Below are 27261 nucleotides of genomic sequence, written 5' to 3'. Positions count from 1 at the left end.
GCCGGGTCCAGGCCACGACCTCCCTGTGCAGCCTGACCCACCCCCCCACCCCTCGGCCTCCAGGATGGGGGGTCGGGGGGGGACACCTGCCCTTCCCCAGAACGCGGGGCCCGCTCCCCCACCCGTTCCTGCCACACAAGCAGAACCTTGCCACCCACATCCTGGGAGTGGGACAGTCCATCCAGCGTCTCTGGCTGGGTCGGTCTCCCTTCGCACCACCTCCGCAAGGTCCCTCCTGTGTCTCTGCCTCCTTTCCCACCGCCTTCCCTCCCTGAGGGTCCCCCTGAGTCTGTCTCTCTGCCTGTCTCTCTCTTTCTCTCTCATCGGAGCACCACATGTCTGTGTGTGTCTCTGCTCATCCATCTCTCCTTCTCCCTTGTGCCTCTCTTGGCCTGTGAGGAGGCATCCCTGTCTCCATCTCCCACTCAATGCCTCTCTGGCCTTGGCTCTCTTCTTTCTCTCTCTTTCACACACACACACACACACACACACACCACACACACACACACACAGACACACACACACTCACAGAGACACACACTCACCCTTCTGTTCCCCCCCCTCCTCCCACCCAGCAACTCACTCTGGGCTGCAAGTCACGGAGTCCATGGTCGCCTCGAGATTTTGCGGTCACAGGTTCTCTCATCTGCCGTCTAACTGCCCATGGATGTAAGAGTGGATTCAGACATAACCCTTGAAGTGCGCGCACCACTTCAGGGTGTGTGATCCGCAGAGGCTGAGAGGAGGCCGAGGAGGCCACAGGGTCTTAGGAGTCTGCGCTGAGAGCCAAGCAAGAGAGCAGATGGCAAAGGAGGGCAGGCGCTCCTGGAAGAGGAGGAAGCAGCCTTGAGAGCTGGCAACCGGTTCGGGGCCAGGGGGTTGCCCGGGAGGACCAGGTGCCAAGGGGAGCTGAAGCCCGGCCTGAGGGGACCGGGAGGCAGAGGTCCCTTGGTCGAGGTGACCCGTCCACCTGGAGACGACGGGACAACACGCAGGGCCTGACGACCCAGTGGGCCTGCGTGCCCACAACCAATGCTCCCCTCCCACTCCCCGACCCCCGCAATGCTTGCAGGTGAGGGGGCTTCCCCTCTGTTGAGGCCGCCGACTGAGCTCCCCACGGGGCTTTGAATCAGGGTGCTTCTTCCACGGGACGTCCTTTCCGGCAGCACCGCCACTGGACGGAGGGGTCTGTGCCCTTCCTCAGGGCAGTGCTGTGCACGTGCTGGATGTTGACTGGTAGGAACACGGCACAGAGCACTCCGACCATGGCACTGGGTCCCAACCGAGTGACTCTGCGGTGCTTTGCAGAGTGGGCCAGAAACTCCGCGCCTCGGCCCCAGCGGCGCACTTCTGAGCCTGGCTGGCGACTGACTGACTGGGAGCCAGCGGGCCGCAGCCCCTGGCCAGCCTCTGCCCGGGTTTCTGTGAGTCCCTGCGTGTGTTCCTCCCTCCTGCCCCTCCCTGTGCGTGGCTCCAGGCGCCAGGCACGCGTAGGGGTTGTGTGTGGCCGGCGGCCGGCCATTGCCCAGTCCCACTGCATTTCCAGCTGTCAGGGTCCCTGGGGTGTCCCAGGTGGTGCCCGTTCGCGTCTCCGCCCCTGGCTCTCTGGGCTCCCAGCTAGGCTAGGCTAGGCTAGGTTCTGGCGCCAGCGGGACACTGCTGCGGCCAGGGCTTCTGGGCTTCTCAGCCTGGCGAAGGGCGGGGTGGGCGTGGCGGTGGGGGGCCGGGGATCTCGGGGGGGGGGTGGGGTTCGCGGGGAGCCTGGGGCTTGGCGAGGAGGGGCTGAGGAGGCCAGGCCGCGCCAGGCCTGGTGGGGTGTCCGAGGGTGGTGCCCGCTCGCGTCTCCGCCCCTGGCTCTCTGGGCTCCCAGCTAGGCTAGGCTAGGCTAGGCTAGGTTCTGGCGCGAGCGGGGACACTGCTGCGGCCAGGGTTTCTGGGCTTCTCCGCCTGGCGAAGGGCGGGGTGGGCGTGGCGGTGGGGGGCCGGGGATCTGGGGGGGTGGGGGTCGCGGGGAGCCTGGGGCTTGGCGAGGAAGGGCTGAGGAGGCCAGGCCGCGCCAGGCCTGGCCGGGGCGGTGGGGGCCCTGTGGGATCTGGGTGGGGCTCGCGGGAGGTGGAGCCAGGTGGAGAGGGGCGGTGTTGGAGGCGGGACTCAGCCAGTCCCAGTCTCCCAGGACCCCCGGGCCCACTGCCGGGTCAAGTCAGGTGGGAGCGTGAGAGCCCCCAGCCTTGAGTTGAGTTGGGCTGGGCTGCGCTGTTCTGGGGCGGGCGAGGGAGGCCCCGTGCGACCACCCGCTCCGTTTCCCCCCCTCCACCCCCCTCCCCTCCACGCCCCTCCCCTCCCCTGGACTGAAGGGTGGAACCTGGAGCAGCCTCTGGAGGCGTCCCCGGGCGGCCCTCGCCGTCTACGGCCATACCACCCTGAACGCGCCCGATCTCGTCCGATCTCGGAAGCTAAGCAGGGTCGGGCCTGGTTAGTACTTGGATGGGAGACCGCCTGGGAATACCGGGTGCCGTAGGCTTTTGCGCCCCTTCCCACACACACTTTTAACCCGCGTGGCCCCGAGAGACATGCCGAGACCCCCGGGCCCTCCGGGGCAGGGCGCAGGGGCAGCCCTGGGCTGCCGGTCGGTGTCCCTCCCGTGGGTCAGCGCCCAGCAGCGCCGCGCCCCTGCAGCAAGGCCCACTGGCCTGGCTCTCCCCAGGGACGCTGGGACACTCACTCCATGAGAGCTGGCGAGGAGCCCAGCCGGGTCCAGGCCACGACCTCCCTGTGCAGCCTGACCCACCCCCCCACCCCTCGGCCTCCAGGATGGGGGGTCGGGGGGGACACCTGCCCTTCCCCAGAACGCGGGGCCCGCTCCCCCACCCGTTCCTGCCACACAAGCAGAACCTTGCCACCCACATCCTGGGAGTGGGACAGTCCATCCAGCGTCTCTGGCTGGGTCGGTCTCCCTTCGCACCACCTCCGCAAGGTCCCTCCTGTGTCTCTGCCTCCTTTCCCACCGCCTTCCTCCCTGAGGGTCCCCCTGAGTCTGTCTCTCTGCCTGTCTCTCTCTTTCTCTCTCATCGGAGCACCACATGTCTGTGTGTGTCTCTGCTCATCCATCTCTCCTTCTCCCTTGTGCCTCTCTTGGCCTGTGAGGAGGCATCCCTGTCTCCATCTCCCACTCAATGCCTCTCTGGCCTTGGCTCTCTTCTTTCTCTCTCTTTCACACACACACACACACACACACACACACACACAACACAGACACACACACACCACAGAGACACACACTCACCCTTCTGTTCCCCCCCTCCTCCCACCCAGCCAACTCACTCTGGGCTGCAAGTCACGGAGTCCATGGTCGCCTCGAGATTTTGCGGTCACAGGTTCTCTCATCTGCCGTCTAACTGCCCATGGATGTAAGAGTGGATTCAGACATAACCCTTGAAGTGCGCGCACCACTTCAGGGTGTGTGATCCGCAGAGGCTGAGAGGAGGCCGAGGAGGCCACAGGGTCTTAGGAGTCTGCGCTGAGAGCCAAGCAAGAGAGCAGATGGCAAAGGAGGGCAGGCGCTCCTGGAAGAGGAGGAAGCAGCCTTGAGAGCTGGCAACCGGTTCGGGGCCAGGGGGTTGCCCGGGAGGACCAGGTGCCAAGGGGAGCTGAAGCCCGGCCTGAGGGGACCGGGAGGCAGAGGTCCCTTGGTCGAGGTGACCCGTCCACCTGGAGACGACGGGACAACACGCAGGGCCTGACGACCCAGTGGGCCTGCGTGCCCACAACCAATGCTCCCCTCCCACTCCCCGACCCCCGCAATGCTTGCAGGTGAGGGGGCTTCCCCTCTGTTGAGGCCGCCGACTGAGCTCCCACGGGGCTTTGAATCAGGGTGCTTCTTCCACGGGACGTCCTTTCCGGCAGCACCGCCACTGGACGGAGGGGTCTGTGCCCTTCCTCAGGGCAGTGCTGTGCACGTGCTGGATGTTGACTGGTAGGAACACGGCACAGAGCACTCCGACCATGGCACTGGGTCCCAACCGAGTGACTCTGCGGTGCTTTGCAGAGTGGGCCAGAAACTCCGCGCCTCGGCCCCAGCGGCGCACTTCTGAGCCTGGCTGGCGACTGACTGACTGGGAGCCAGCGGGCCGCAGCCCCTGGCCAGCCTCTGCCCGGGTTTCTGTGAGTCCCTGCGTGTGTTCCTCCCTCCTGCCCCTCCCTGTGCGTGGCTCCAGGCGCCAGGCACGCGTAGGGGTTGTGTGTGGCCGGCGGCCGGCCATTGCCCAGTCCCACTGCATTTCCAGCTGTCAGGGTCCCTGGGGTGTCCCAGGTGGTGCCCGTTCGCGTCTCCGCCCCTGGCTCTCTGGGCTCCCAGCTAGGCTAGGCTAGGCTAGGTTCTGGCGCCAGCGGGACACTGCTGCGGCCAGGGCTTCTGGGCTTCTCAGCCTGGCGAAGGGCGGGGTGGGCGTGGCGGTGGGGGGCCGGGGATCTCGGGGGGGGGGGGGGGGGGTTCGCGGGGAGCCTGGGGCTTGGCGAGGAGGGGCTGAGGAGGCCAGGCCGCGCCAGGCCTGGTGGGGTGTCCGAGGGTGGTGCCCGCTCGCGTCTCCGCCCCTGGCTCTCTGGGCTCCCAGCTAGGCTAGGCTAGGCTAGGCTAGGTTCTGGCGCGAGCGGGACACTGCTGCGGCCAGGGTTTCTGGGCTTCTCCGCCTGGCGAAGGGCGGGGTGGGCGTGGCGGTGGGGGGCCGGGGATCTGGGGGGGGTGGGGGTCGCGGGGAGCCTGGGGCTTGGCGAGGAAGGGCTGAGGAGGCCAGGCCGCGCCAGGCCTGGCCGGGGCGGTGGGGGCCCTGTGGGATCTGGGTGGGGCTCGCGGGAGGTGGAGCCAGGTGGAGAGGGGCGGTGTTGGAGGCGGGACTCAGCCAGTCCCAGTCTCCCAGGACCCCCGGGCCCACTGCCGGGTCAAGTCAGGTGGGAGCGTGAGAGCCCCCAGCCTTGAGTTGAGTTGGGCTGGGCTGCGCTGTTCTGGGGCGGGCGAGGGAGGCCCCGTGCGACCACCCGCTCCGTTTCCCCCCCTCCACCCCCCTCCCCTCCACGCCCCTCCCCTCCCCTGGACTGAAGGGTGGAACCTGGAGCAGCCTCTGGAGGCGTCCCCGGGCGGCCCTCGCCGTCTACGGCCATACCACCCTGAACGCGCCCGATCTCGTCCGATCTCGGAAGCTAAGCAGGGTCGGGCCTGGTTAGTACTTGGATGGGAGACCGCCTGGGAATACCGGGTGCCGTAGGCTTTTGCGCCCCCTTCCCACACACACTTTTAACCCGCGTGGCCCCGAGAGACATGCCGAGACCCCCGGGCCCTCCGGGGCAGGGCGCAGGGGCAGCCCTGGGCTGCCGGTCGGTGTCCCTCCCGTGGGTCAGCGCCCAGCAGCGCCGCGCCCCTGCAGCAAGGCCCACTGGCCTGGCTCTCCCCAGGGACGCTGGGACACTCACTCCATGAGAGCTGGCGAGGAGCCCAGCCGGGTCCAGGCCACGACCTCCCTGTGCAGCCTGACCCACCCCCCCACCCCTCGGCCTCCAGGATGGGGGGTCGGGGGGGACACCTGCCCTTCCCCAGAACGCGGGGCCCGCTCCCCCACCCGTTCCTGCCACACAAGCAGAACCTTGCCACCCACATCCTGGGAGTGGGACAGTCCATCCAGCGTCTCTGGCTGGGTCGGTCTCCCTTCGCACCACCTCCGCAAGGTCCCTCCTGTGTCTCTGCCTCCTTTCCCACCGCCTTCCTCCCTGAGGGTCCCCCTGAGTCTGTCTCTCTGCCTGTCTCTCTCTTTCTCTCTCATCGGAGCACCACATGTCTGTGTGTGTCTCTGCTCATCCATCTCTCCTTCTCCCTTGTGCCTCTCTTGGCCTGTGAGGAGGCATCCCTGTCTCCATCTCCCACTCAATGCCTCTCTGGCCTTGGCTCTCTTCTTTCTCTCTCTTTCACACACACACACACACACACACACACACACACACACACACACACAGACACACACACACTCACAGAGACACACACTCACCCTTCTGTTCCCCCCCCTCCTCCCACCCAGCCAACTCACTCTGGGCTGCAAGTCACGGAGTCCATGGTCGCCTCGAGATTTTGCGGTCACAGGTTCTCTCATCTGCCGTCTAACTGCCCATGGATGTAAGAGTGGATTCAGACATAACCCTTGAAGTGCGCGCACCACTTCAGGGTGTGTGATCCGCAGAGGCTGAGAGGAGGCCGAGGAGGCCACAGGGTCTTAGGAGTCTGCGCTGAGAGCCAAGCAAGAGAGCAGATGGCAAAGGAGGGCAGGCGCTCCTGGAAGAGGAGGAAGCAGCCTTGAGAGCTGGCAACCGGTTCGGGGCCAGGGGGTTGCCCGGGAGGACCAGGTGCCAAGGGGAGCTGAAGCCCGGCCTGAGGGGACCGGGAGGCAGAGGTCCCTTGGTCGAGGTGACCCGTCCACCTGGAGACGACGGGACAACACGCAGGGCCTGACGACCCAGTGGGCCTGCGTGCCCACAACCAATGCTCCCCTCCCACTCCCCGACCCCCGCAATGCTTGCAGGTGAGGGGGCTTCCCCTCTGTTGAGGCCGCCGACTGAGCTCCCACGGGGCTTTGAATCAGGGTGCTTCTTCCACGGGACGTCCTTTCCGGCAGCACCGCCACTGGACGGAGGGGTCTGTGCCCTTCCTCAGGGCAGTGCTGTGCACGTGCTGGATGTTGACTGGTAGGAACACGGCACAGAGCACTCCGACCATGGCACTGGGTCCCAACCGAGTGACTCTGCGGTGCTTTGCAGAGTGGGCCAGAAACTCCGCGCCTCGGCCCCAGCGGCGCACTTCTGAGCCTGGCTGGCGACTGACTGACTGGGAGCCAGCGGGCCGCAGCCCCCTGGCCAGCCTCTGCCCGGGTTTCTGTGAGTCCCTGCGTGTGTTCCTCCCTCCTGCCCCTCCCTGTGCGTGGCTCCAGGCGCCAGGCACGCGTAGGGGTTGTGTGTGGCCGGCGGCCGGCCATTGCCCAGTCCCACTGCATTTCCAGCTGTCAGGGTCCCTGGGGTGTCCCAGGTGGTGCCCGTTCGCGTCTCCGCCCCTGGCTCTCTGGGCTCCCAGCTAGGCTAGGCTAGGCTAGGTTCTGGCGCCAGCGGGACACTGCTGCGGCCAGGGCTTCTGGGCTTCTCAGCCTGGCGAAGGGCGGGGTGGGCGTGGCGGTGGGGGGCCGGGGATCTCGGGGGGGGGGGGGGGGGGGTTCGCGGGGAGCCTGGGGCTTGGCGAGGAGGGGCTGAGGAGGCCAGGCCGCGCCAGGCCTGGTGGGGTGTCCGAGGGTGGTGCCCGCTCGCGTCTCCGCCCCTGGCTCTCTGGGCTCCCAGCTAGGCTAGGCTAGGCTAGGCTAGGTTCTGGCGCGAGCGGGACACTGCTGCGGCCAGGGTTTCTGGGCTTCTCCGCCTGGCGAAGGGCGGGGTGGGCGTGGCGGTGGGGGGCCGGGGATCTGGGGGGGGTGGGGGTCGCGGGGAGCCTGGGGCTTGGCGAGGAAGGGCTGAGGAGGCCAGGCCGCGCCAGGCCTGGCCGGGGCGGTGGGGGCCCTGTGGGATCTGGGTGGGGCTCGCGGGAGGTGGAGCCAGGTGGAGAGGGGCGGTGTTGGAGGCGGGACTCAGCCAGTCCCAGTCTCCCAGGACCCCCGGGCCCACTGCCGGGTCAAGTCAGGTGGGAGCGTGAGAGCCCCCAGCCTTGAGTTGAGTTGGGCTGGGCTGCGCTGTTCTGGGGCGGGCGAGGGAGGCCCCGTGCGACCACCCGCTCCGTTTCCCCCCCTCCACCCCCCTCCCCTCCACGCCCCTCCCCTCCCCTGGACTGAAGGGTGGAACCTGGAGCAGCCTCTGGAGGCGTCCCCGGGCGGCCCTCGCCGTCTACGGCCATACCACCCTGAACGCGCCCGATCTCGTCCGATCTCGGAAGCTAAGCAGGGTCGGGCCTGGTTAGTACTTGGATGGGAGACCGCCTGGGAATACCGGGTGCCGTAGGCTTTTGCGCCCCCTTCCCACACACACTTTTAACCCGCGTGGCCCCGAGAGACATGCCGAGACCCCCGGGCCCTCCGGGGCAGGGCGCAGGGGCAGCCCTGGGCTGCCGGTCGGTGTCCCTCCCGTGGGTCAGCGCCCAGCAGCGCCGCGCCCCTGCAGCAAGGCCCACTGGCCTGGCTCTCCCCAGGGACGCTGGGACACTCACTCCATGAGAGCTGGCGAGGAGCCCAGCCGGGTCCAGGCCACGACCTCCCTGTGCAGCCTGACCCACCCCCCCACCCCTCGGCCTCCAGGATGGGGGGTCGGGGGGGACACCTGCCCTTCCCCAGAACGCGGGGCCCGCTCCCCCACCCGTTCCTGCCACACAAGCAGAACCTTGCCACCCACATCCTGGGAGTGGGACAGTCCATCCAGCGTCTCTGGCTGGGTCGGTCTCCCTTCGCACCACCTCCGCAAGGTCCCTCCTGTGTCTCTGCCTCCTTTCCCACCGCCTTCCTCCCTGAGGGTCCCCCTGAGTCTGTCTCTCTGCCTGTCTCTCTCTTTCTCTCTCATCGGAGCACCACATGTCTGTGTGTGTCTCTGCTCATCCATCTCTCCTTCTCCCTTGTGCCTCTCTTGGCCTGTGAGGAGGCATCCCTGTCTCCATCTCCCACTCAATGCCTCTCTGGCCTTGGCTCTCTTCTTTCTCTCTCTTTCACACACACACACACACACACACACACACACACACACACACACAGACACACACACACTCACAGAGACACACACTCACCCTTCTGTTCCCCCCCCTCCTCCCACCCAGCCAACTCACTCTGGGCTGCAAGTCACGGAGTCCATGGTCGCCTCGAGATTTTGCGGTCACAGGTTCTCTCATCTGCCGTCTAACTGCCCATGGATGTAAGAGTGGATTCAGACATAACCCTTGAAGTGCGCGCACCACTTCAGGGTGTGTGATCCGCAGAGGCTGAGAGGAGGCCGAGGAGGCCACAGGGTCTTAGGAGTCTGCGCTGAGAGCCAAGCAAGAGAGCAGATGGCAAAGGAGGGCAGGCGCTCCTGGAAGAGGAGGAAGCAGCCTTGAGAGCTGGCAACCGGTTCGGGGCCAGGGGGTTGCCCGGGAGGACCAGGTGCCAAGGGGAGCTGAAGCCCGGCCTGAGGGGACCGGGAGGCAGAGGTCCCTTGGTCGAGGTGACCCGTCCACCTGGAGACGACGGGACAACACGCAGGGCCTGACGACCCAGTGGGCCTGCGTGCCCACAACCAATGCTCCCCTCCCACTCCCCGACCCCCGCAATGCTTGCAGGTGAGGGGGCTTCCCCTCTGTTGAGGCCGCCGACTGAGCTCCCACGGGGCTTTGAATCAGGGTGCTTCTTCCACGGGACGTCCTTTCCGGCAGCACCGCCACTGGACGGAGGGGTCTGTGCCCTTCCTCAGGGCAGTGCTGTGCACGTGCTGGATGTTGACTGGTAGGAACACGGCACAGAGCACTCCGACCATGGCACTGGGTCCCAACCGAGTGACTCTGCGGTGCTTTGCAGAGTGGGCCAGAAACTCCGCGCCTCGGCCCCAGCGGCGCACTTCTGAGCCTGGCTGGCGACTGACTGACTGGGAGCCAGCGGGCCGCAGCCCCCTGGCCAGCCTCTGCCCGGGTTTCTGTGAGTCCCTGCGTGTGTTCCTCCCTCCTGCCCCTCCCTGTGCGTGGCTCCAGGCGCCAGGCACGCGTAGGGGTTGTGTGTGGCCGGCGGCCGGCCATTGCCCAGTCCCACTGCATTTCCAGCTGTCAGGGTCCCTGGGGTGTCCCAGGTGGTGCCCGTTCGCGTCTCCGCCCCTGGCTCTCTGGGCTCCCAGCTAGGCTAGGCTAGGCTAGGTTCTGGCGCCAGCGGGACACTGCTGCGGCCAGGGCTTCTGGGCTTCTCAGCCTGGCGAAGGGCGGGGTGGGCGTGGCGGTGGGGGGCCGGGGATCTCGGGGGGGGGGTGGGGTTCGCGGGGAGCCTGGGGCTTGGCGAGGAGGGGCTGAGGAGGCCAGGCCGCGCCAGGCCTGGTGGGGTGTCCGAGGGTGGTGCCCGCTCGCGTCTCCGCCCCTGGCTCTCTGGGCTCCCAGCTAGGCTAGGCTAGGCTAGGCTAGGTTCTGGCGCGAGCGGGACACTGCTGCGGCCAGGGTTTCTGGGCTTCTCCGCCTGGCGAAGGGCGGGGTGGGCGTGGCGGTGGGGGGCCGGGGATCTGGGGGGGGTGGGGGTCGCGGGGAGCCTGGGGCTTGGCGAGGAAGGGCTGAGGAGGCCAGGCCGCGCCAGGCCTGGCCGGGGCGGTGGGGGCCCTGTGGGATCTGGGTGGGGCTCGCGGGAGGTGGAGCCAGGTGGAGAGGGGCGGTGTTGGAGGCGGGACTCAGCCAGTCCCAGTCTCCCACGACCCCCGGGCCCACTGCCGGGTCAAGTCAGGTGGGAGCGTGAGAGCCCCCAGCCTTGAGTTGAGTTGGGCTGGGCTGCGCTGTTCTGGGGCGGGCGAGGGAGGCCCCGTGCGACCACCCGCTCCGTTTCCCCCCCTCCACCCCCCTCCCCTCCACGCCCCTCCCCTCCCCTGGACTGAAGGGTGGAACCTGGAGCAGCCTCTGGAGGCGTCCCCGGGCGGCCCTCGCCGTCTACGGCCATACCACCCTGAACGCGCCCGATCTCGTCTGATCTCGGAAGCTAAGCAGGGTCGGGCCTGGTTAGTACTTGGATGGGAGACCGCCTGGGAATACCGGGTGCCGTAGGCTTTTGCGCCCCCTTCCCACACACACTTTTAACCCGCGTGGCCCCGAGAGACATGCCGAGACCCCCGGGCCCTCCGGGGCAGGGCGCAGGGGCAGCCCTGGGCTGCCGGTCGGTGTCCCTCCCGTGGGTCAGCGCCCAGCAGCGCCGCGCCCCTGCAGCAAGGCCCACTGGCCTGGCTCTCCCCAGGGACGCTGGGACACTCACTCCATGAGAGCTGGCGAGGAGCCCAGCCGGGTCCAGGCCACGACCTCCCTGTGCAGCCTGACCCACCCCCCCACCCCTCGGCCTCCAGGATGGGGGGTCGGGGGGGACACCTGCCCTTCCCCAGAACGCGGGGCCCGCTCCCCCACCCGTTCCTGCCACACAAGCAGAACCTTGCCACCCACATCCTGGGAGTGGGACAGTCCATCCAGCGTCTCTGGCTGGGTCGGTCTCCCTTCGCACCACCTCCGCAAGGTCCCTCCTGTGTCTCTGCCTCCTTTCCCACCGCCTTCCTCCCTGAGGGTCCCCCTGAGTCTGTCTCTCTGCCTGTCTCTCTCTTTCTCTCTCATCGGAGCACCACATGTCTGTGTGTGTCTCTGCTCATCCATCTCTCCTTCTCCCTTGTGCCTCTCTTGGCCTGTGAGGAGGCATCCCTGTCTCCATCTCCCACTCAATGCCTCTCTGGCCTTGGCTCTCTTCTTTCTCTCTCTTTCACACACACACACACACACACACACACACACACACACACACACAGACACACACACACTCAACAGAGACACACACTCACCCTTCTGTTCCCCCCCCTCCTCCCACCCAGCCAACTCACTCTGGGCTGCAAGTCACGGAGTCCATGGTCGCCTCGAGATTTTGCGGTCACAGGTTCTCTCATCTGCCGTCTAACTGCCCATGGATGTAAGAGTGGATTCAGACATAACCCTTGAAGTGCGCGCACCACTTCAGGGTGTGTGATCCGCAGAGGCTGAGAGGAGGCCGAGGAGGCCACAGGGTCTTAGGAGTCTGCGCTGAGAGCCAAGCAAGAGAGCAGATGGCAAAGGAGGGCAGGCGCTCCTGGAAGAGGAGGAAGCAGCCTTGAGAGCTGGCAACCGGTTCGGGGCCAGGGGGTTGCCCGGGAGGACCAGGTGCCAAGGGGAGCTGAAGCCCGGCCTGAGGGGACCGGGAGGCAGAGGTCCCTTGGTCGAGGTGACCCGTCCACCTGGAGACGACGGGACAACACGCAGGGCCTGACGACCCAGTGGGCCTGCGTGCCCACAACCAATGCTCCCCTCCCACTCCCCGACCCCCGCAATGCTTGCAGGTGAGGGGGCTTCCCCTCTGTTGAGGCCGCCGACTGAGCTCCCACGGGGCTTTGAATCAGGGTGCTTCTTCCACGGGACGTCCTTTCCGGCAGCACCGCCACTGGACGGAGGGGTCTGTGCCCTTCCTCAGGGCAGTGCTGTGCACGTGCTGGATGTTGACTGGTAGGAACACGGCACAGAGCACTCCGACCATGGCACTGGGTCCCAACCGAGTGACTCTGCGGTGCTTTGCAGAGTGGGCCAGAAACTCCGCGCCTCGGCCCCAGCGGCGCACTTCTGAGCCTGGCTGGCGACTGACTGACTGGGAGCCAGCGGGCCGCAGCCCCCTGGCCAGCCTCTGCCCGGGTTTCTGTGAGTCCCTGCGTGTGTTCCTCCCTCCTGCCCCTCCCTGTGCGTGGCTCCAGGCGCCAGGCACGCGTAGGGGTTGTGTGTGGCCGGCGGCCGGCCATTGCCCAGTCCCACTGCATTTCCAGCTGTCAGGGTCCCTGGGGTGTCCCAGGTGGTGCCCGTTCGCGTCTCCGCCCCTGGCTCTCTGGGCTCCCAGCTAGGCTAGGCTAGGCTAGGTTCTGGCGCCAGCGGGACACTGCTGCGGCCAGGGCTTCTGGGCTTCTCAGCCTGGCGAAGGGCGGGGTGGGCGTGGCGGTGGGGGGCCGGGGATCTCGGGGGGGGGGGGGGGGGTTCGCGGGGAGCCTGGGGCTTGGCGAGGAGGGGCTGAGGAGGCCAGGCCGCGCCAGGCCTGGTGGGGTGTCCGAGGGTGGTGCCCGCTCGCGTCTCCGCCCCTGGCTCTCTGGGCTCCCAGCTAGGCTAGGCTAGGCTAGGCTAGGTTCTGGCGCGAGCGGGACACTGCTGCGGCCAGGGTTTCTGGGCTTCTCCGCCTGGCGAAGGGCGGGGTGGGCGTGGCGGTGGGGGGCCGGGGATCTGGGGGGGGTGGGGGTCGCGGGGAGCCTGGGGCTTGGCGAGGAAGGGCTGAGGAGGCCAGGCCGCGCCAGGCCTGGCCGGGGCGGTGGGGGCCCTGTGGGATCTGGGTGGGGCTCGCGGGAGGTGGAGCCAGGTGGAGAGGGGCGGTGTTGGAGGCGGGACTCAGCCAGTCCCAGTCTCCCAGGACCCCCGGGCCCACTGCCGGGTCAAGTCAGGTGGGAGCGTGAGAGCCCCCAGCCTTGAGTTGAGTTGGGCTGGGCTGCGCTGTTCTGGGGCGGGCGAGGGAGGCCCCGTGCGACCACCCGCTCCGTTTCCCCCCCTCCACCCCCCTCCCCTCCACGCCCCTCCCCTCCCCTGGACTGAAGGGTGGAACCTGGAGCAGCCTCTGGAGGCGTCCCCGGGCGGCCCTCGCCGTCTACGGCCATACCACCCTGAACGCGCCCGATCTCGTCTGATCTCGGAAGCTAAGCAGGGTCGGGCCTGGTTAGTACTTGGATGGGAGACCGCCTGGGAATACCGGGTGCCGTAGGCTTTTGCGCCCCCTTCCCACACACACTTTTAACCCGCGTGGCCCCGAGAGACATGCCGAGACCCCCGGGCCCTCCGGGGCAGGGCGCAGGGGCAGCCCTGGGCTGCCGGTCGGTGTCCCTCCCGTGGGTCAGCGCCCAGCAGCGCCGCGCCCCTGCAGCAAGGCCCACTGGCCTGGCTCTCCCCAGGGACGCTGGGACACTCACTCCATGAGAGCTGGCGAGGAGCCCAGCCGGGTCCAGGCCACGACCTCCCTGTGCAGCCTGACCCACCCCCCCACCCCTCGGCCTCCAGGATGGGGGGTCGGGGGGGACACCTGCCCTTCCCCAGAACGCGGGGCCCGCTCCCCCACCCGTTCCTGCCACACAAGCAGAACCTTGCCACCCACATCCTGGGAGTGGGACAGTCCATCCAGCGTCTCTGGCTGGGTCGGTCTCCCTTCGCACCACCTCCGCAAGGTCCCTCCTGTGTCTCTGCCTCCTTTCCCACCGCCTTCCTCCCTGAGGGTCCCCCTGAGTCTGTCTCTCTGCCTGTCTCTCTCTTTCTCTCTCATCGGAGCACCACATGTCTGTGTGTGTCTCTGCTCATCCATCTCTCCTTCTCCCTTGTGCCTCTCTTGGCCTGTGAGGAGGCATCCCTGTCTCCATCTCCCACTCAATGCCTCTCTGGCCTTGGCTCTCTTCTTTCTCTCTCTTTCACACACACACACACACACACACACACACACACACACACACACACACAGACACACACACACTCACAGAGACACACACTCACCCTTCTGTTCCCCCCCTCCTCCCACCCAGCCAACTCACTCTGGGCTGCAAGTCACGGAGTCCATGGTCGCCTCGAGATTTTGCGGTCACAGGTTCTCTCATCTGCCGTCTAACTGCCCATGGATGTAAGAGTGGATTCAGACATAACCCTTGAAGTGCGCGCACCACTTCAGGGTGTGTGATCCGCAGAGGCTGAGAGGAGGCCGAGGAGGCCACAGGGTCTTAGGAGTCTGCGCTGAGAGCCAAGCAAGAGAGCAGATGGCAAAGGAGGGCAGGCGCTCCTGGAAGAGGAGGAAGCAGCCTTGAGAGCTGGCAACCGGTTCGGGGCCAGGGGGTTGCCCGGGAGGACCAGGTGCCAAGGGGAGCTGAAGCCCGGCCTGAGGGGACCGGGAGGCAGAGGTCCCTTGGTCGAGGTGACCCGTCCACCTGGAGACGACGGGACAACACGCAGGGCCTGACGACCCAGTGGGCCTGCGTGCCCACAACCAATGCTCCCCTCCCACTCCCCGACCCCCGCAATGCTTGCAGGTGAGGGGGCTTCCCCTCTGTTGAGGCCGCCGACTGAGCTCCCACGGGGCTTTGAATCAGGGTGCTTCTTCCACGGGACGTCCTTTCCGGCAGCACCGCCACTGGACGGAGGGGTCTGTGCCCTTCCTCAGGGCAGTGCTGTGCACGTGCTGGATGTTGACTGGTAGGAACACGGCACAGAGCACTCCGACCATGGCACTGGGTCCCAACCGAGTGACTCTGCGGTGCTTTGCAGAGTGGGCCAGAAACTCCGCGCCTCGGCCCCAGCGGCGCACTTCTGAGCCTGGCTGGCGACTGACTGACTGGGAGCCAGCGGGCCGCAGCCCCCTGGCCAGCCTCTGCCCGGGTTTCTGTGAGTCCCTGCGTGTGTTCCTCCCTCCTGCCCCTCCCTGTGCGTGGCTCCAGGCGCCAGGCACGCGTAGGGGTTGTGTGTGGCCGGCGGCCGGCCATTGCCCAGTCCCACTGCATTTCCAGCTGTCAGGGTCCCTGGGGTGTCCCAGGTGGTGCCCGTTCGCGTCTCCGCCCCTGGCTCTCTGGGCTCCCAGCTAGGCTAGGCTAGGCTAGGTTCTGGCGCCAGCGGGACACTGCTGCGGCCAGGGCTTCTGGGCTTCTCAGCCTGGCGAAGGGCGGGGTGGGCGTGGCGGTGGGGGGCCGGGGATCTCGGGGGGGGGGTGGGGTTCGCGGGGAGCCTGGGGCTTGGCGAGGAGGGGCTGAGGAGGCCAGGCCGCGCCAGGCCTGGTGGGGTGTCCGAGGGTGGTGCCCGCTCGCGTCTCCGCCCCTGGCTCTCTGGGCTCCCAGCTAGGCTAGGCTAGGCTAGGCTAGGTTCTGGCGCGAGCGGGACACTGCTGCGGCCAGGGTTTCTGGGCTTCTCCGCCTGGCGAAGGGCGGGGTGGGCGTGGCGGTGGGGGGCCGGGGATCTGGGGGGGGTGGGGGTCGCGGGGAGCCTGGGGCTTGGCGAGGAAGGGCTGAGGAGGCCAGGCCGCGCCAGGCCTGGCCGGGGCGGTGGGGGCCCTGTGGGATCTGGGTGGGGCTCGCGGGAGGTGGAGCCAGGTGGAGAGGGGCGGTGTTGGAGGCGGGACTCAGCCAGTCCCAGTCTCCCACGACCCCCGGGCCCACTGCCGGGTCAAGTCAGGTGGGAGCGTGAGAGCCCCCAGCCTTGAGTTGAGTTGGGCTGGGCTGCGCTGTTCTGGGGCGGGCGAGGGAGGCCCCGTGCGACCACCCGCTCCGTTTCCCCCCCTCCACCCCCCTCCCCTCCACGCCCCTCCCCTCCCCTGGACTGAAGGGTGGAACCTGGAGCAGCCTCTGGAGGCGTCCCCGGGCGGCCCTCGCCGTCTACGGCCATACCACCCTGAACGCGCCCGATCTCGTCTGATCTCGGAAGCTAAGCAGGGTCGGGCCTGGTTAGTACTTGGATGGGAGACCGCCTGGGAATACCGGGTGCCGTAGGCTTTTGCGCCCCCTTCCCACACACACTTTTAACCCGCGTGGCCCCGAGAGACATGCCGAGACCCCCGGGCCCTCCGGGGCAGGGCGCAGGGGCAGCCCTGGGCTGCCGGTCGGTGTCCCTCCCGTGGGTCAGCGCCCAGCAGCGCCGCGCCCCTGCAGCAAGGCCCACTGGCCTGGCTCTCCCCAGGGACGCTGGGACACTCACTCCATGAGAGCTGGCGAGGAGCCCAGCCGGGTCCAGGCCACGACCTCCCTGTGCAGCCTGACCCACCCCCCCACCCCTCGGCCTCCAGGATGGGGGGTCGGGGGGGACACCTGCCCTTCCCCAGAACGCGGGGCCCGCTCCCCCACCCGTTCCTGCCACACAAGCAGAACCTTGCCACCCACATCCTGGGAGTGGGACAGTCCATCCAGCGTCTCTGGCTGGGTCGGTCTCCCTTCGCACCACCTCCGCAAGGTCCCTCCTGTGTCTCTGCCTCCTTTCCCACCGCCTTCCTCCCTGAGGGTCCCCCTGAGTCTGTCTCTCTGCCTGTCTCTCTCTTTCTCTCTCATCGGAGCACCACATGTCTGTGTGTGTCTCTGCTCATCCATCTCTCCTTCTCCCTTGTGCCTCTCTTGGCCTGTGAGGAGGCATCCCTGTCTCCATCTCCCACTCAATGCCTCTCTGGCCTTGGCTCTCTTCTTTCTCTCTCTTTCACACACACACACACACACACACACACACACAGACAGACACACACACACTCACAGAGACACACACTCACCCTTCTGTTCCCCCCCCTCCTCCCACCCAGCCAACTCACTCTGGGCTGCAAGTCACGGAGTCCATGGTCGCCTCGAGATTTTGCGGTCACAGGTTCTCTCATCTGCCGTCTAACTGCCCATGGATGTAAGAGTGGATTCAGACATAACCCTTGAAGTGCGCGCACCACTTCAGGGTGTGTGATCCGCAGAGGCTGAGAGGAGGCCGAGGAGGCCACAGGGTCTTAGGAGTCTGCGCTGAGAGCCAAGCAAGAGAGCAGATGGCAAAGGAGGGCAGGCGCTCCTGGAAGAGGAGGAAGCAGCCTTGAGAGCTGGCAACCGGTTCGGGGCCAGGGGGTTGCCCGGGAGGACCAGGTGCCAAGGGGAGCTGAAGCTCGGCCTGAGGGGACCGGGAGGCAGAGGTCCCTTGGTCGAGGTGACCCGTCCACCTGGAGACGACGGGACAACACGCAGGGCCTGACGACCCAGTGGGCCTGCGTGCCCACAACCAATGCTCCCCTCCCACTCCCCGACCCCCGCAATGCTTGCAGGTGAGGGGGCTTCCCCTCTGTTGAGGCCGCCGACTGAGCTCCCACGGGGCTTTGAATCAGGGTGCTTCTTCCACGGGACGTCCTTTCCGGCAGCACCGCCACTGGACGGAGGGGTCTGTGCCCTTCCTCAGGGCAGTGCTGTGCACGTGCTGGATGTTGACTGGTAGGAACACGGCACAGAGCACTCCGACCATGGCACTGGGTCCCAACCGAGTGACTCTGCGGTGCTTTGCAGAGTGGGCCAGAAACTCCGCGCCTCGGCCCCAGCGGCGCACTTCTGAGCCTGGCTGGCGACTGACTGACTGGGAGCCAGCGGGCCGCAGCCCCCTGGCCAGCCTCTGCCCGGGTTTCTGTGAGTCCCTGCGTGTGTTCCTCCCTCCTGCCCCTCCCTGTGCGTGGCTCCAGGCGCCAGGCACGCGTAGGGGTTGTGTGTGGCCGGCGGCCGGCCATTGCCCAGTCCCACTGCATTTCCAGCTGTCAGGGTCCCTGGGGTGTCCCAGGTGGTGCCCGTTCGCGTCTCCGCCCCTGGCTCTCTGGGCTCCCAGCTAGGCTAGGCTAGGCTAGGTTCTGGCGCGAGCGGGACACTGCTGCGGCCAGGGTTTCTGGGCTTCTCCGCCTGGCGAAGGGCGGGGTGGGCGTGGCGGTGGGGGGGCCGGGGATCTGGGGGGGGTGGGGGTCGCGGGGAGCCTGGGGCTTGGCGAGGAAGGGCTGAGGAGGCCAGGCCGCGCCAGGCCTGGCCGGGGCGGTGGGGGCCCTGTGGGATCTGGGTGGGGCTCGCGGGAGGTGGAGCCAGGTGGAGAGGGGCGGTGTTGGAGGCGGGACTCAGCCAGTCCCAGTCTCCCAGGACCCCCGGGCCCACTGCCGGGTCAAGTCAGGTGGGAGCGTGAGAGCCCCCAGCCTTGAGTTGAGTTGGGCTGGGCTGCGCTGTTCTGGGGCGGGCGAGGGAGGCCCCGTGCGACCACCCGCTCCGTTTCCCCCCCTCCACCCCCCTCCCCTCCACGCCCCTCCCCTCCCCTGGACTGAAGGGTGGAACCTGGAGCAGCCTCTGGAGGCGTCCCCGGGCGGCCCTCGCCGTCTACGGCCATACCACCCTGAACGCGCCCGATCTCGTCTGATCTCGGAAGCTAAGCAGGGTCGGGCCTGGTTAGTACTTGGATGGGAGACCGCCTGGGAATACCGGGTGCCGTAGGCTTTTGCGCCCCCTTCCCACACACACTTTTAACCCGCGTGGCCCCGAGAGACATGCCGAGACCCCCGGGCCCTCCGGGGCAGGGCGCAGGGGCAGCCCTGGGCTGCCGGTCGGTGTCCCTCCCGTGGGTCAGCGCCCAGCAGCGCCGCGCCCCTGCAGCAAGGCCCACTGGCCTGGCTCTCCCCAGGGACGCTGGGACACTCACTCCATGAGAGCTGGCGAGGAGCCCAGCCGGGTCCAGGCCACGACCTCCCTGTGCAGCCTGACCCACCCCCCCACCCCTCGGCCTCCAGGATGGGGGGTCGGGGGGGACACCTGCCCTTCCCCAGAACGCGGGGCCCGCTCCCCCACCCGTTCCTGCCACACAAGCAGAACCTTGCCACCCACATCCTGGGAGTGGGACAGTCCATCCAGCGTCTCTGGCTGGGTCGGTCTCCCTTCGCACCACCTCCGCAAGGTCCCTCCTGTGTCTCTGCCTCCTTTCCCACCGCCTTCCTCCCTGAGGGTCCCCCTGAGTCTGTCTCTCTGCCTGTCTCTCTCTTTCTCTCTCATCGGAGCACCACATGTCTGTGTGTGTCTCTGCTCATCCATCTCTCCTTCTCCCTTGTGCCTCTCTTGGCCTGTGAGGAGGCATCCCTGTCTCCATCTCCCACTCAATGCCTCTCTGGCCTTGGCTCTCTTCTTTCTCTCTCTTTCACACACACACACACACACACACACACACACAGACAGACACACACACACTCACAGAGACACACACTCACCCTTCTGTTCCCCCCCCTCCTCCCACCCAGCCAACTCACTCTGGGCTGCAAGTCACGGAGTCCATGGTCGCCTCGAGATTTTGCGGTCACAGGTTCTCTCATCTGCCGTCTAACTGCCCATGGATGTAAGAGTGGATTCAGACATAACCCTTGAAGTGCGCGCACCACTTCAGGGTGTGTGATCCGCAGAGGCTGAGAGGAGGCCGAGGAGGCCACAGGGTCTTAGGAGTCTGCGCTGAGAGCCAAGCAAGAGAGCAGATGGCAAAGGAGGGCAGGCGCTCCTGGAAGAGGAGGAAGCAGCCTTGAGAGCTGGCAACCGGTTCGGGGCCAGGGGGTTGCCCGGGAGGACCAGGTGCCAAGGGGAGCTGAAGCCCGGCCTGAGGGGACCGGGAGGCAGAGGTCCCTTGGTCGAGGTGACCCGTCCACCTGGAGACGACGGGACAACACGCAGGGCCTGACGACCCAGTGGGCCTGCGTGCCCACAACCAATGCTCCCCTCCCACTCCCCGACCCCCGCAATGCTTGCAGGTGAGGGGGCTTCCCCTCTGTTGAGGCCGCCGACTGAGCTCCCACGGGGCTTTGAATCAGGGTGCTTCTTCCACGGGACGTCCTTTCCGGCAGCACCGCCACTGGACGGAGGGGTCTGTGCCCTTCCTCAGGGCAGTGCTGTGCACGTGCTGGATGTTGACTGGTAGGAACACGGCACAGAGCACTCCGACCATGGCACTGGGTCCCAACCGAGTGACTCTGCGGTGCTTTGCAGAGTGGGCCAGAAACTCCGCGCCTCGGCCCCAGCGGCGCACTTCTGAGCCTGGCTGGCGACTGACTGACTGGGAGCCAGCGGGCCGCAGCCCCCTGGCCAGCCTCTGCCCGGGTTTCTGTGAGTCCCTGCGTGTGTTCCTCCCTCCTGCCCCTCCCTGTGCGTGGCTCCAGGCGCCAGGCACGCGTAGGGGTTGTGTGTGGCCGGCGGCCGGCCATTGCCCAGTCCCACTGCATTTCCAGCTGTCAGGGTCCCTGGGGTGTCCCAGGTGGTGCCCGTTCGCGTCTCCGCCCCTGGCTCTCTGGGCTCCCAGCTAGGCTAGGCTAGGCTAGGTTCTGGCGCCAGCGGGACACTGCTGCGGCCAGGGCTTCTGGGCTTCTCAGCCTGGCGAAGGGCGGGGTGGGCGTGGCGGTGGGGGGCCGGGGATCTCGGGGGGGGGGGGTGGGGTTCGCGGGGAGCCTGGGGCTTGGCGAGGAGGGGCTGAGGAGGCCAGGCCGCGCCAGGCCTGGTGGGGTGTCCGAGGGTGGTGCCCGCTCGCGTCTCCGCCCCTGGCTCTCTGGGCTCCCAGCTAGGCTAGGCTAGGCTAGGCTAGGTTCTGGCGCGAGCGGGACACTGCTGCGGCCAGGGTTTCTGGGCTTCTCCGCCTGGCGAAGGGCGGGGTGGGCGTGGCGGTGGGGGGCCGGGGATCTGGGGGGGGTGGGGGTCGCGGGGAGCCTGGGGCTTGGCGAGGAAGGGCTGAGGAGGCCAGGCCGCGCCAGGCCTGGCCGGGGCGGTGGGGGCCCTGTGGGATCTGGGTGGGGCTCGCGGGAGGTGGAGCCAGGTGGAGAGGGGCGGTGTTGGAGGCGGGACTCAGCCAGTCCCAGTCTCCCAGGACCCCCGGGCCCACTGCCGGGTCAAGTCAGGTGGGAGCGTGAGAGCCCCCAGCCTTGAGTTGAGTTGGGCTGGGCTGCGCTGTTCTGGGGCGGGCGAGGGAGGCCCCGTGCGACCACCCGCTCCGTTTCCCCCCCTCCACCCCCCTCCCCTCCACGCCCCTCCCCTCCCCTGGAGTGAAGGGTGGAACCTGGAGCAGCCTCTGGAGGCGTCCCCGGGCGGCCCTCGCCGTCTACGGCCATACCACCCTGAACGCGCCCGATCTCGTCTGATCTCGGAAGCTAAGCAGGGTCGGGCCTGGTTAGTACTTGGATGGGAGACCGCCTGGGAATACCGGGTGCCGTAGGCTTTTGCGCCCCCTTCCCACACACACTTTTAACCCGCGTGGCCCCGAGAGACATGCCGAGACCCCCGGGCCCTCCGGGGCAGGGCGCAGGGGCAGCCCTGGGCTGCCGGTCGGTGTCCCTCCCGTGGGTCAGCGCCCAGCAGCGCCGCGCCCCTGCAGCAAGGCCCACTGGCCTGGCTCTCCCCAGGGACGCTGGGACACTCACTCCATGAGAGCTGGCGAGGAGCCCAGCCGGGTCCAGGCCACGACCTCCCTGTGCAGCCTGACCCACCCCCCCACCCCTCGGCCTCCAGGATGGGGGGTCGGGGGGGACACCTGCCCTTCCCCAGAACGCGGGGCCCGCTCCCCCACCCGTTCCTGCCACACAAGCAGAACCTTGCCACCCACATCCTGGGAGTGGGACAGTCCATCCAGCGTCTCTGGCTGGGTCGGTCTCCCTTCGCACCACCTCCGCAAGGTCCCTCCTGTGTCTCTGCCTCCTTTCCCACCGCCTTCCTCCCTGAGGGTCCCCCTGAGTCTGTCTCTCTGCCTGTCTCTCTCTTTCTCTCTCATCGGAGCACCACATGTCTGTGTGTGTCTCTGCTCATCCATCTCTCCTTCTCCCTTGTGCCTCTCTTGGCCTGTGAGGAGGCATCCCTGTCTCCATCTCCCACTCAATGCCTCTCTGGCCTTGGCTCTCTTCTTTCTCTCTCTTTCACACACACACACACACACACACACACACACACACACACAGACAGACACACACACACTCACAGAGACACACACTCACCCTTCTGTTCCCCCCCCTCCTCCCACCCAGCCAACTCACTCTGGGCTGCAAGTCACGGAGTCCATGGTCGCCTCGAGATTTTGCGGTCACAGGTTCTCTCATCTGCCGTCTAACTGCCCATGGATGTAAGAGTGGATTCAGACATAACCCTTGAAGTGCGCGCACCACTTCAGGGTGTGTGATCCGCAGAGGCTGAGAGGAGGCCGAGGAGGCCACAGGGTCTTAGGAGTCTGCGCTGAGAGCCAAGCAAGAGAGCAGATGGCAAAGGAGGGCAGGCGCTCCTGGAAGAGGAGGAAGCAGCCTTGAGAGCTGGCAACCGGTTCGGGGCCAGGGGGTTGCCCGGGAGGACCAGGTGCCAAGGGGAGCTGAAGCCCGGCCTGAGGGGACCGGGAGGCAGAGGTCCCTTGGTCGAGGTGACCCGTCCACCTGGAGACGACGGGACAACACGCAGGGCCTGACGACCCAGTGGGCCTGCGTGCCCACAACCAATGCTCCCCTCCCACTCCCCGACCCCCGCAATGCTTGCAGGTGAGGGGGCTTCCCCTCTGTTGAGGCCGCCGACTGAGCTCCCACGGGGCTTTGAATCAGGGTGCTTCTTCCACGGGACGTCCTTTCCGGCAGCACCGCCACTGGACGGAGGGGTCTGTGCCCTTCCTCAGGGCAGTGCTGTGCACGTGCTGGATGTTGACTGGTAGGAACACGGCACAGAGCACTCCGACCATGGCACTGGGTCCCAACCGAGTGACTCTGCGGTGCTTTGCAGAGTGGGCCAGAAACTCCGCGCCTCGGCCCCAGCGGCGCACTTCTGAGCCTGGCTGGCGACTGACTGACTGGGAGCCAGCGGGCCGCAGCCCCCTGGCCAGCCTCTGCCCGGGTTTCTGTGAGTCCCTGCGTGTGTTCCTCCCTCCTGCCCCTCCCTGTGCGTGGCTCCAGGCGCCAGGCACGCGTAGGGGTTGTGTGTGGCCAGCGGCCGGCCATTGCCCAGTCCCACTGCATTTCCAGCTGTCAGGGTCCCTGGGGTGTCCCAGGTGGTGCCCGTTCGCGTCTCCGCCCCTGGCTCTCTGGGCTCCCAGCTAGGCTAGGCTAGGCTAGGTTCTGGCGCCAGCGGGACACTGCTGCGGCCAGGGCTTCTGGGCTTCTCAGCCTGGCGAAGGGCGGGGTGGGCGTGGCGGTGGGGGGCCGGGGATCTCGGGGGGGGGGGGGTGGGGTTCGCGGGGAGCCTGGGGCTTGGCGAGGAGGGGCTGAGGAGGCCAGGCCGCGCCAGGCCTGGTGGGGTGTCCGAGGGTGGTGCCCGCTCGCGTCTCCGCCCCTGGCTCTCTGGGCTCCCAGCTAGGCTAGGCTAGGCTAGGCTAGGTTCTGGCGCGAGCGGGACACTGCTGCGGCCAGGGTTTCTGGGCTTCTCCGCCTGGCGAAGGGCGGGGTGGGCGTGGCGGTGGGGGGCCGGGGATCTGGGGGGGGTGGGGGTCGCGGGGAGCCTGGGGCTTGGCGAGGAAGGGCTGAGGAGGCCAGGCCGCGCCAGGCCTGGCCGGGGCGGTGGGGGCCCTGTGGGATCTGGGTGGGGCTCGCGGGAGGTGGAGCCAGGTGGAGAGGGGCGGTGTTGGAGGCGGGACTCAGCCAGTCCCAGTCTCCCAGGACCCCCGGGCCCACTGCCGGGTCAAGTCAGGTGGGAGCGTGAGAGCCCCCAGCCTTGAGTTGAGTTGGGCTGGGCTGCGCTGTTCTGGGGCGGGCGAGGGAGGCCCCGTGCGACCACCCGCTCCGTTTCCCCCCCTCCACCCCCCTCCCCTCCACGCCCCTCCCCTCCCCTGGACTGAAGGGTGGAACCTGGAGCAGCCTCTGGAGGCGTCCCCGGGCGGCCCTCGCCGTCTACGGCCATACCACCCTGAACGCGCCCGATCTCGTCCGATCTCGGAAGCTAAGCAGGGTCGGGCCTGGTTAGTACTTGGATGGGAGACCGCCTGGGAATACCGGGTGCCGTAGGCTTTTGCGCCCCCTTCCCACACACACTTTTAACCCGCGTGGCCCCGAGAGACATGCCGAGACCCCCGGGCCCTCCGGGGCAGGGCGCAGGGGCAGCCCTGGGCTGCCGGTCGGTGTCCCTCCCGTGGGTCAGCGCCCAGCAGCGCCGCGCCCCTGCAGCAAGGCCCACTGGCCTGGCTCTCCCCAGGGACGCTGGGACACTCACTCCATGAGAGCTGGCGAGGAGCCCAGCCGGGTCCAGGCCACGACCTCCCTGTGCAGCCTGACCCACCCCCCCACCCCTCGGCCTCCAGGATGGGGGGTCGGGGGGGACACCTGCCCTTCCCCAGAACGCGGGGCCCGCTCCCCCACCCGTTCCTGCCACACAAGCAGAACCTTGCCACCCACATCCTGGGAGTGGGACAGTCCATCCAGCGTCTCTGGCTGGGTCGGTCTCCCTTCGCACCACCTCCGCAAGGTCCCTCCTGTGTCTCTGCCTCCTTTCCCACCGCCTTCCTCCCTGAGGGTCCCCCTGAGTCTGTCTCTCTGCCTGTCTCTCTCTTTCTCTCTCATCGGAGCACCACATGTCTGTGTGTGTCTCTGCTCATCCATCTCTCCTTCTCCCTTGTGCCTCTCTTGGCCTGTGAGGAGGCATCCCTGTCTCCATCTCCCACTCAATGCCTCTCTGGCCTTGGCTCTCTTCTTTCTCTCTCTTTCACACACACACACACACACACACACACACAGACAGACACACACACACTCACAGAGACACACACTCACCCTTCTGTTCCCCCCCCTCCTCCCACCCAGCCAACTCACTCTGGGCTGCAAGTCACGGAGTCCATGGTCGCCTCGAGATTTTGCGGTCACAGGTTCTCTCATCTGCCGTCTAACTGCCCATGGATGTAAGAGTGGATTCAGACATAACCCTTGAAGTGCGCGCACCACTTCAGGGTGTGTGATCCGCAGAGGCTGAGAGGAGGCCGAGGAGGCCACAGGGTCTTAGGAGTCTGCGCTGAGAGCCAAGCAAGAGAGCAGATGGCAAAGGAGGGCAGGCGCTCCTGGAAGAGGAGGAAGCAGCCTTGAGAGCTGGCAACCGGTTCGGGGCCAGGGGGTTGCCCGGGAGGACCAGGTGCCAAGGGGAGCTGAAGCCCGGCCTGAGGGGACCGGGAGGCAGAGGTCCCTTGGTCGAGGTGACCCGTCCACCTGGAGACGACGGGACAACACGCAGGGCCTGACGACCCAGTGGGCCTGCGTGCCCACAACCAATGCTCCCCTCCCACTCCCCGACCCCCGCAATGCTTGCAGGTGAGGGGGCTTCCCCTCTGTTGAGGCCGCCGACTGAGCTCCCACGGGGCTTTGAATCAGGGTGCTTCTTCCACGGGACGTCCTTTCCGGCAGCACCGCCACTGGACGGAGGGGTCTGTGCCCTTCCTCAGGGCAGTGCTGTGCACGTGCTGGATGTTGACTGGTAGGAACACGGCACAGAGCACTCCGACCATGGCACTGGGTCCCAACCGAGTGACTCTGCGGTGCTTTGCAGAGTGGGCCAGAAACTCCGCGCCTCGGCCCCAGCGGCGCACTTCTGAGCCTGGCTGGCGACTGACTGACTGGGAGCCAGCGGGCCGCAGCCCCCTGGCCAGCCTCTGCCCGGGTTTCTGTGAGTCCCTGCGTGTGTTCCTCCCTCCTGCCCCTCCCTGTGCGTGGCTCCAGGCGCCAGGCACGCGTAGGGGTTGTGTGTGGCCGGCGGCCGGCCATTGCCCAGTCCGACTGCATTTCCAGCTGTCAGGGTCCCTGGGGTGTCCCAGGTGGTGCCCGTTCGCGTCTCCGCCCCTGGCTCTCTGGGCTCCCAGCTAGGCTAGGCTAGGCTAGGTTCTGGCGCCAGCGGGACACTGCTGCGGCCAGGGCTTCTGGGCTTCTCAGCCTGGCGAAGGGCGGGGTGGGCGTGGCGGTGGGGGGCCGGGGATCTCGGGGGGGGGGGGTGGGGTTCGCGGGGAGCCTGGGGCTTGGCGAGGAGGGGCTGAGGAGGCCAGGCCGCGCCAGGCCTGGTGGGGTGTCCGAGGGTGGTGCCCGCTCGCGTCTCCGCCCCTGGCTCTCTGGGCTCCCAGCTAGGCTAGGCTAGGCTAGGCTAGGTTCTGGCGCGAGCGGGACACTGCTGCGGCCAGGGTTTCTGGGCTTCTCCGCCTGGCGAAGGGCGGGGTGGGCGTGGCGGTGGGGGGCCGGGGATCTGGGGGGGGTGGGGGTCGCGGGGAGCCTGGGGCTTGGCGAGGAAGGGCTGAGGAGGCCAGGCCGCGCCAGGCCTGGCCGGGGCGGTGGGGGCCCTGTGGGATCTGGGTGGGGCTCGCGGGAGGTGGAGCCAGGTGGAGAGGGGCGGTGTTGGAGGCGGGACTCAGCCAGTCCCAGTCTCCCAGGACCCCCGGGCCCACTGCCGGGTCAAGTCAGGTGGGAGCGTGAGAGCCCCCAGCCTTGAGTTGAGTTGGGCTGGGCTGCGCTGTTCTGGGGCGGGCGAGGGAGGCCCCGTGCGACCACCCGCTCCGTTTCCCCCCCTCCACCCCCCTCCCCTCCACGCCCCTCCCCTCCCCTGGACTGAAGGGTGGAACCTGGAGCAGCCTCTGGAGGCGTCCCCGGGCGGCCCTCGCCGTCTACGGCCATACCACCCTGAACGCGCCCGATCTCGTCTGATCTCGGAAGCTAAGCAGGGTCGGGCCTGGTTAGTACTTGGATGGGAGACCGCCTGGGAATACCGGGTGCCGTAGGCTTTTGCGCCCCCTTCCCACACACACTTTTAACCCGCGTGGCCCCGAGAGACATGCCGAGACCCCCGGGCCCTCCGGGGCAGGGCGCAGGGGCAGCCCTGGGCTGCCGGTCGGTGTCCCTCCCGTGGGTCAGCGCCCAGCAGCGCCGCGCCCCTGCAGCAAGGCCCACTGGCCTGGCTCTCCCCAGGGACGCTGGGACACTCACTCCATGAGAGCTGGCGAGGAGCCCAGCCGGGTCCAGGCCACGACCTCCCTGTGCAGCCTGACCCACCCCCCCACCCCTCGGCCTCCAGGATGGG

The 27261-nt window shown here is 67.6% G+C and overlaps 10 non-coding genes across 10 annotated transcripts; all 10 read left to right on the top strand.

Annotated features, from left to right (window-relative positions):
* Positions 1-2402: 2402 nt before the first annotated feature.
* LOC143640027 (5S ribosomal RNA) lies at positions 2403-2521 on the top strand. Its single transcript, XR_013154845.1, has one exon. It is a non-coding gene; the product is annotated as a 5S ribosomal RNA (ribosomal RNA).
* A 2621-nt stretch (positions 2522-5142) lies between these two features.
* LOC143640026 (5S ribosomal RNA) lies at positions 5143-5261 on the top strand. The gene has a single exon (XR_013154844.1). It is a non-coding gene; the product is annotated as a 5S ribosomal RNA (ribosomal RNA).
* Positions 5262-7894: 2633 nt separating this feature from the next.
* LOC143380865 (5S ribosomal RNA) lies at positions 7895-8013 on the top strand. The gene has a single exon (XR_013154843.1). It is a non-coding gene; the product is annotated as a 5S ribosomal RNA (ribosomal RNA).
* A 2627-nt stretch (positions 8014-10640) lies between these two features.
* Positions 10641-10759, top strand: LOC143380867 (5S ribosomal RNA). Its single transcript, XR_013088739.1, has one exon. It is a non-coding gene; the product is annotated as a 5S ribosomal RNA (ribosomal RNA).
* A 2630-nt stretch (positions 10760-13389) lies between these two features.
* Positions 13390-13508, top strand: LOC143380868 (5S ribosomal RNA). The gene has a single exon (XR_013088740.1). It is a non-coding gene; the product is annotated as a 5S ribosomal RNA (ribosomal RNA).
* A 2630-nt stretch (positions 13509-16138) lies between these two features.
* LOC143380869 (5S ribosomal RNA) lies at positions 16139-16257 on the top strand. The gene has a single exon (XR_013088741.1). It is a non-coding gene; the product is annotated as a 5S ribosomal RNA (ribosomal RNA).
* Positions 16258-18619: 2362 nt separating this feature from the next.
* Positions 18620-18738, top strand: LOC143640025 (5S ribosomal RNA). The gene has a single exon (XR_013154842.1). It is a non-coding gene; the product is annotated as a 5S ribosomal RNA (ribosomal RNA).
* A 2621-nt stretch (positions 18739-21359) lies between these two features.
* Positions 21360-21478, top strand: LOC143640024 (5S ribosomal RNA). The gene has a single exon (XR_013154841.1). It is a non-coding gene; the product is annotated as a 5S ribosomal RNA (ribosomal RNA).
* Positions 21479-24108: 2630 nt separating this feature from the next.
* Positions 24109-24227, top strand: LOC143640023 (5S ribosomal RNA). Its single transcript, XR_013154840.1, has one exon. It is a non-coding gene; the product is annotated as a 5S ribosomal RNA (ribosomal RNA).
* A 2619-nt stretch (positions 24228-26846) lies between these two features.
* LOC143640028 (5S ribosomal RNA) lies at positions 26847-26965 on the top strand. The gene has a single exon (XR_013154846.1). It is a non-coding gene; the product is annotated as a 5S ribosomal RNA (ribosomal RNA).
* The last annotated feature ends 296 nt before the right edge of the window (positions 26966-27261 follow it).

Source organism: Callospermophilus lateralis, unplaced genomic scaffold (assembly GCF_048772815.1).
Source record: "Callospermophilus lateralis isolate mCalLat2 unplaced genomic scaffold, mCalLat2.hap1 Scaffold_10940, whole genome shotgun sequence".
Taxonomy (NCBI): domain Eukaryota; kingdom Metazoa; phylum Chordata; class Mammalia; order Rodentia; family Sciuridae; genus Callospermophilus; species Callospermophilus lateralis.
This window is presented reverse-complemented; position numbering and strand designations above follow the sequence as displayed.